At 42.2% G+C, this 6,833-nt stretch overlaps 1 non-coding gene across 1 annotated transcript; it reads right to left on the reverse strand.

The window, feature by feature from the left end:
• Positions 1-1,089: 1,089 nt before the first annotated feature.
• Positions 1,090-1,246, reverse strand: LOC126965552 (5.8S ribosomal RNA). Its single transcript, XR_007729561.1, has one exon. It is a non-coding gene; the product is annotated as a 5.8S ribosomal RNA (ribosomal RNA).
• Positions 1,247-6,833: the final 5,587 nt, after the last annotated feature.

The raw sequence follows: 6,833 nt of genomic DNA on the forward strand, positions 1-6,833 counted from the left end.
CGGGTGCATCAACGGCGCCGACCGGTGAACGCGAGCACGAGTCTCGCGCACATCGCGGCACGCCGCCGTACGCCCCTGAGTGACGATGAATCTCTCCGTTCGTTCATTCGAGTTTCGCAGGTTTCACGGTTTCACGTACTCTTGAACTCTCTCTTCAAAGTTCTTTTCAACTTTCCCTCACGGTACTAGTTCGCTATCGGTCTCGCGGTTATATTTAGCCTTAGATGGAGTTTACCACCCACTTAGGGCTGCACTCTCAAGCAACCCGACTCTGAGGAGAGTCCCTCTCGCGGACTCGCTCCGTCGCTACGGGCCTGGCACCCTCTATGGGAAAACGGCCCCGTTCAAGACGAACTTGGACGGGAGCGGCGACCGCGAGAAAGCGGAACCTCCCTAACACCACATGTCCCGCGACCGTGACTACCGCGGGATTCGGCGCTGGGCTTATCTCTGTTCGCTCGCCGCTACTGAGGGAATCCTGGTTAGTTTCTTTTCCTCCGCTTACTAATATCCTTAAATTTGGCGGGTGATCCTCCCTGATCTGAGGCCAACGATAAAAAGTATGAGGCAGACACGATATCCGTCAGCGCAGCGACACCGTCGTGCGCGCGCCGCCAATAAGTCTCAACGACGTATCGTCGACCCGCGCACGTACCGCGATCGAAGCGCCCTTCGGACGTCGAGTCCGCCTACTCGTTTGCACGCTCACGTCGGGCCGAAATAAAACGTGCAGCGCACGGTACGCGAACCGAAGGCGCAGCCACGCACGCCGTTCACATAGAGAACTCTGCATAGATTAATTAAAATTAATCACGAGATATCCGCGTGTGACAGCGAACGAGCGCGCCCCGGTGCCGCGCCCGTCTCCGTGACCCACGTCGAGCGTGAGGCGGAGACGGCGTTGCACGCGAACAGCACCACGCGTTGCGGCTTATTTTACATTTTCGAACGGATCGAGCGGGCGCCGGCAAACCGGCGGGGTTTACCCGAGCCCGGCCCGAAGACCGTCACTCGTTTTACACGTTTTTTAGGCGCGCAAACAGTGTTGTCAGTATACAGCGACGGTGTCGTCGTATTCTTTTATGCAGCCGGTCCTCAGACAGGAGTGGTCCTGGATATTTCTCCACGGACCGCAATGTGCGTTCGAAATGTCGATGTTCAAATGTGTCCTGCAGTTCACACTATGACGCGCAGTGAACTGCGTTCTTCATCGACCCGCGAGCCAAGTGATCCACCGTTCAGGGTAATAGTTTTTATATTTAGAAAATACGTGAACGATCTCTGTGTGTAACAAAATATTATGTGACGCACGCATTGCGCGTACGTCGTGATCTCGACTCGCTTTGCACTCGACATGAGCGCGTCGCGAGACGCACGCGCGTCGCGTACATGCGAACCGCGCCCGCCGAAGCGTCGTGCCGGAGACGTCGTGCCGGACACCCCCCACATGTGGCGGGAGACGGCAGCGCGCGCGCGGCAAACGCGACAACGGAGCACAGAGAACACATCGCGAGCGCAAAAATAATCAGTGATTGACACGTGATTGAAGTTATCATCGTCAACAGTCGGCTGTGAGCGAAGCGTGTCGGCGACAACGCTCGCGCACGCGACCGTTACACGTTAATGATCCTTCCGCAGGTTCCCCTACGGAAACCTTGTTACGACTTTTACTTCCTCTAAATGATCAAGTTTGGTCAACTTCCCAGCAACGCCGACGGCCGCGAAGCCACCGCGTGTCGGTCCGAAGACCTCACTAAATCATTCAATCGGTACTAGCGACGGGCGGTGTGTACAAAGGGCAGGGACGTAATCAACGCGAGCTTATGACTCGCGCTTACTAGGAATTCCTCGTATTTGGGGGATAATTGCAAACCCCAATCCCCAGCACGAAGGAGTTTCAACGGGTTGCCCGGGCCTCTAGGCCAGGGAGAACATGTTGATTCCTTCAGTGTAGCGCGCGTGCGGCCCAGGACATCTAAGGGCATCACAGACCTGTTATTGCTCAATCTCGTGCGGCTCGAAGCCGCCGGTCCCTCTAAGAAGAATTTTAATACGCCGCCAGTGAGTTGCGCGACCCTAAAGCCGCGCACACCTAAATGACGACGCCTATTTAGCAGGCTAGAGTCTCGTTCGTTACCACAATTAACCAGACAAATCGCTCCACCAACTAAGAACGCCCATGCACCATCACCCACCGAATCAAGAAAGAGCTGTTAATCTGTCAATCCTTCCGGTGTCCGGGTCTGGTGAGATTTCCCGTGTTGAGTCAAATTAAGCCGCAGGCTCCACTCCTGGTGGTGCCCTTCCGTCAATTCCTTTAAGTTTCAGCTTTGCAACCATACTCCCCCCGGAGTCCAAAATCTTTGGTTTCCCGGAAGCTGCCCGCCGAGCCATTGTAGTAACGTCGGCGGATCGCTAGATGACATATTTACGGTTAGAACTAGGGCGGTATCTAATCGCCTTCGAACCTCTAACTTTCGTTCTTGATTGATGAAAACACCTATGATATCTTGAACATATCGTGAGATATCCGTTCGCGCACTGTATACTATATATCTCAAAGGCATACGGTGCGCGTTGAACGAATCATAAATCGGCGATGGGCCGATTGTATGTTATGAAAGTTCAGTAACGAGAGTCCCTTCTGGTAATAATAAAAATGATGACACTGTTATGGGTCTCTTTTGAGTTCGCTTTTTAAAAAAACATTTATTTAACACAAAGAAATATAATATATTATAAGGAATATGAAGACTTGATTATACAATAATAATTTTAGAGACCCTTGGGCAGAACCGTAACTTATGAGAAGCGAGCACAAACTGGCTGCCCGCGCGAAGCTAGGGCTTATATAACTGATTCAATAATGCTGGTTGAGATGGAATAGCAATTAAGTCAGCATTAATACCTACATAACTGGGGTATAACACCTCCCCCTTAGAAGGAACTTCGGGGAGAATCCGAAGTTACATCATCTTAAATTTTCGTTCTAATAGAAGGTGATGGAATTTCGTGAAGTCCGGAATTATTACTTTCTATATCTTCTGATTTTGTTTTAAATATTACTTTTGGTATCGTTACTTTAGGTCTGCTGCCAGGTCTTACACATTTATAAAATTTATACGAAACATAAAATAATATTATTACACAAATGAATATAGTTAGAACAGAATAATGTATCCCGTATTTAATAATGTGTGGACTTTCTATAATTTTGTCTATGTTCTGAAGTTGGTTTAAGAAAATGTGTTTATTTAATTTAAAATCATCTAAATCTATGTTCTGTAGTTCAATAGGGGATACATTATAACTGAGTTGATTAAATTTAGTTATGTTACAACAGTTATCACTTAACAAATTAAAACTTGGATATCCAATGGGTACAGAAACATTTAACGAGTTATATTTAGGAATTAAAGTAGTACTTTTACAATATCCAATACAATTACTGGGTAGCGTGAGTATGCCGGTACCTAAAATGTCAAATCCGAAAATTTTTGAGTTTCGACAGTCTATGGAAACTTTGTTCGATGCTGATTGTATGAATAACCATTTGTTGTTCTCTATGGATTTCCAAATATCTAAATGACCGTAAATAAATTGGTATTCACAATTTTTGGGTGTTTCACTTATCACTTTCGTCATAAATTCACTTTCACAAATGGGTTTCATTCCTGAGGAGTAAATGTTTGTTATATCACAAATAAAGTTTCCAGGGACAATATTCTTACAAATATCTAGATTATTTAAGGTACAATAATGTGTTTTGTCTTTTGTCATTGCTATGTATTTAGAGCTGGGTAATATGAGACTAAAAGTATTGGGCTTATCTAAATTATGTGGCGTTGGTAGAGCAACACTGTGAAATAAAACATATTCAGTGATAGAGACTAAAGGTATCTGTAATATAAAAAATATCTTATTGTTAGTATAGTGATAAATTAGCCTAGATACATTTACAATAACATTAATGGAACTTATATCTAATTTTACAGGTAATTTCAGATCGCTAGGCAAATATTGATGGTTATCGACGAGCTCTTTAAATAATTGTTGCGGGGTAATTACTGATGGATGCAGAATATTTTGGTTGCATTAGTGACGTTTGCTAGTTTTATTGAGAGTTTGTCGATAGCCTTATTTAAATTAATTTCATTGACCCTTATTTTGTTTACTGTATCATTATATGATGAGATTGTTGATGTAGTTAATAAAATATTGTTTTTCATCAGTGAAGCCAATTTAATTTGATTTTCATGTAGAGAAGTAATGGCATCATTAAACCGGAGACCGTCGGTTTCATCTAAGTTTCCGAATATTTGTTTAATTATTGTTCCTGCTCCACCTATCAAAGCTCGTTTTGATCTTTTCTCTAATAAATGTGAAATGGACGAAAATTCCATATACATATCTGAATATCGCGCAACCAAAGGACTTATCATATTATGACAGCTTATTTCGACTTGAGCCAGTCCAGTCTTTTTACATAAATCTTGAGCTATGGTCAGGGCTGAGTTTATGTTTTCAATATGTGAGTTGAAATGGGATAAGTCAAACGGCATTATGACGTTTAGTTGTCCGCTGTTGATTTTCAGGTAACCAAGATAGTCGAAATAAAGTCCGGGGCTTGAATCTATCTGTTGTATGTAATAGTCTTGTTGGTTTCGAGCCTGACATGGTATTCTATAAATTATAATATATATATATATATACTTAATGTAATGGGTGTATACTAGTAATTATTTTAAACATAAAACATTATTCTAATAAACCTACAGGCTAACTTGTGTTTCTTATTCCTAACGGTATGATTAGGTAAAGGTGAATATCGTATCTAATAAAAAGAAACAAAAACAAATTATAATAGTGAGTCTATGATTAATTTTAAATAATGCAACTATGTAATCCTTACACTACGGGTCAAGTTCGACATTTGCCGGTTTCACTTGATCTACATGGTGTGTAACATGACGCCGGTTGATGAGTAATGTGAGAGTGTTATTTCCGTTTACTTTAACTATTTTGTAAGGGCCCTTCCACACCGGGGAGAGTGCCCGTCTGAGTCTAAGGTGATTTTTCAAGTAGACGTATTGACCACTTTTATATTGGACCGGACGAGTGTGAGAGTCGTAGTAGGTTTTAGATGACTCTTTTGAACTCCTTATAAACTCTAACGCTTTACCACGTGAGTGCTTGAGGCGATTTTGGAGCATGCGGACATAGTCTGGGTATGTAGCTCCTGGGGCGTCATTATAAATTGAGTTAGGGATGAATGGCTTACAGCCAAACATTAACTCAAATGGTGAATAATGCATCGTGGAGTGTACGGATGTGTTGTACGCGAGCATGGCTGTATAAACGTATCGGGGCCAATTTGTCTGTTCGTTATTTATGTATGATTTTAGGTATTCTTTTAAGGTTGAGTGACTTCGTTCAAGAGCACCTTGAGTCTGAGGGTGGTAAGGTGAAGACCATAATTTTTTTATTTTAAGGAACTCACATGTCCTTTTGAATAGGTCTGACGTGAAATTGGTACCCTGATCAGTGAGAATCGTCTTGGGTATACCAAATATAGATATGAAGTGTAACAAGCATTCGCTTGTTTCTTCGGCTGTGGTACTCCGCATGGGATATGCAGAAGAGAACTTCGTGAGGTCATCTTGGACAGTGAGGATATACTTTAACCTTGCAGTGCCAGCCTCAGGCAGTGGACCTACGACATCGAGAGATATGCGTTGGAATGGAGCAGTTGAAGTGCTTGTGATCTGCATTGGGGCTCTATTTATTTTCCTTAAAGCTTTATTTTCCTGACATGATTTACATTGCTTGACATATGTTTCGATGTCACTACGCATACCTTTCCAATAGTACGTTTCTTTAATCCTATTGAGCATACGGACGGATCCCAAATGACCTGCCGTGGGGATGTCGTGGTTTTCATACATAATTTTCTTTATTTCGGATGGGGAAGGATATATAATATTATTATGATAGATAACTATTTTTATATTTGTTTCATGGAATAAATAACTCAACATAATGTAGATTTTAATAAAAGAATGTTTTTCAAATGGGTTTTTCAAATCAGAAATGATAATTTCGGAGATATCTTCAATTACTAGTAATTCGTTTCTAATATGTTTAAATGTTTCATAGATTTCAGGATATGTAGCATTATCAAAGTGATGAACTCTGGTGAATAAGAGGTAATAAATTTTGTTGCCGTTATTTATTTTTATAAATTTGAATAGTTCCTTTTCACTGCTAGTAATAGTATCGGAATTTTCTGAGTTGCCTAGGATTTCTGGGATGTATGGGTTTGATTCATCCAAGTCAATTGAAATGGGGATTAGGATTATTTTTGATGGGCTTTTCAACAAACTTTCAATGCGTTCTTCGATACAAGTGTCGAAGGTCTTGTCCTTATTTGATATTGATTTTAGGAAAGTTGAGTAATCGTCAATTGGCACATCCGTGGATGTACTAGTGGATGGTATAGGATCGTGTACCTGGACTTCAGGTGTACTTTGTTCTATTAAACAGTCAGGTAGATCGTCTAAGTTTAATTGGGGTAAGTCAGCTGATTCTTGTTGAGGTAAGTCAGTTAAGTTTTGAAGAGGTAAGTCAAGTAGTTCGTGTTCAATTTCATCCCTTAAGGTGTCAGGAATATTGGAAGGTGGATTTAATAAATCTTCCTCAGGATTAAATGAGGGTGGAGAGATGAGTAGGTCCATTAAATCTCTATCGAGATTTTGTGATCTTTGTTCGGCGTTCGGGTTAGTTGTTGTGGGGTTTGTCGATTGAATTGGATTCACAGGAAAACGAGAGAGAGC

The sequence above is a fragment of the Leptidea sinapis genome, chromosome 7, assembly GCF_905404315.1.
Source record: "Leptidea sinapis chromosome 7, ilLepSina1.1, whole genome shotgun sequence".
NCBI lineage: Eukaryota > Metazoa > Arthropoda > Insecta > Lepidoptera > Pieridae > Leptidea > Leptidea sinapis.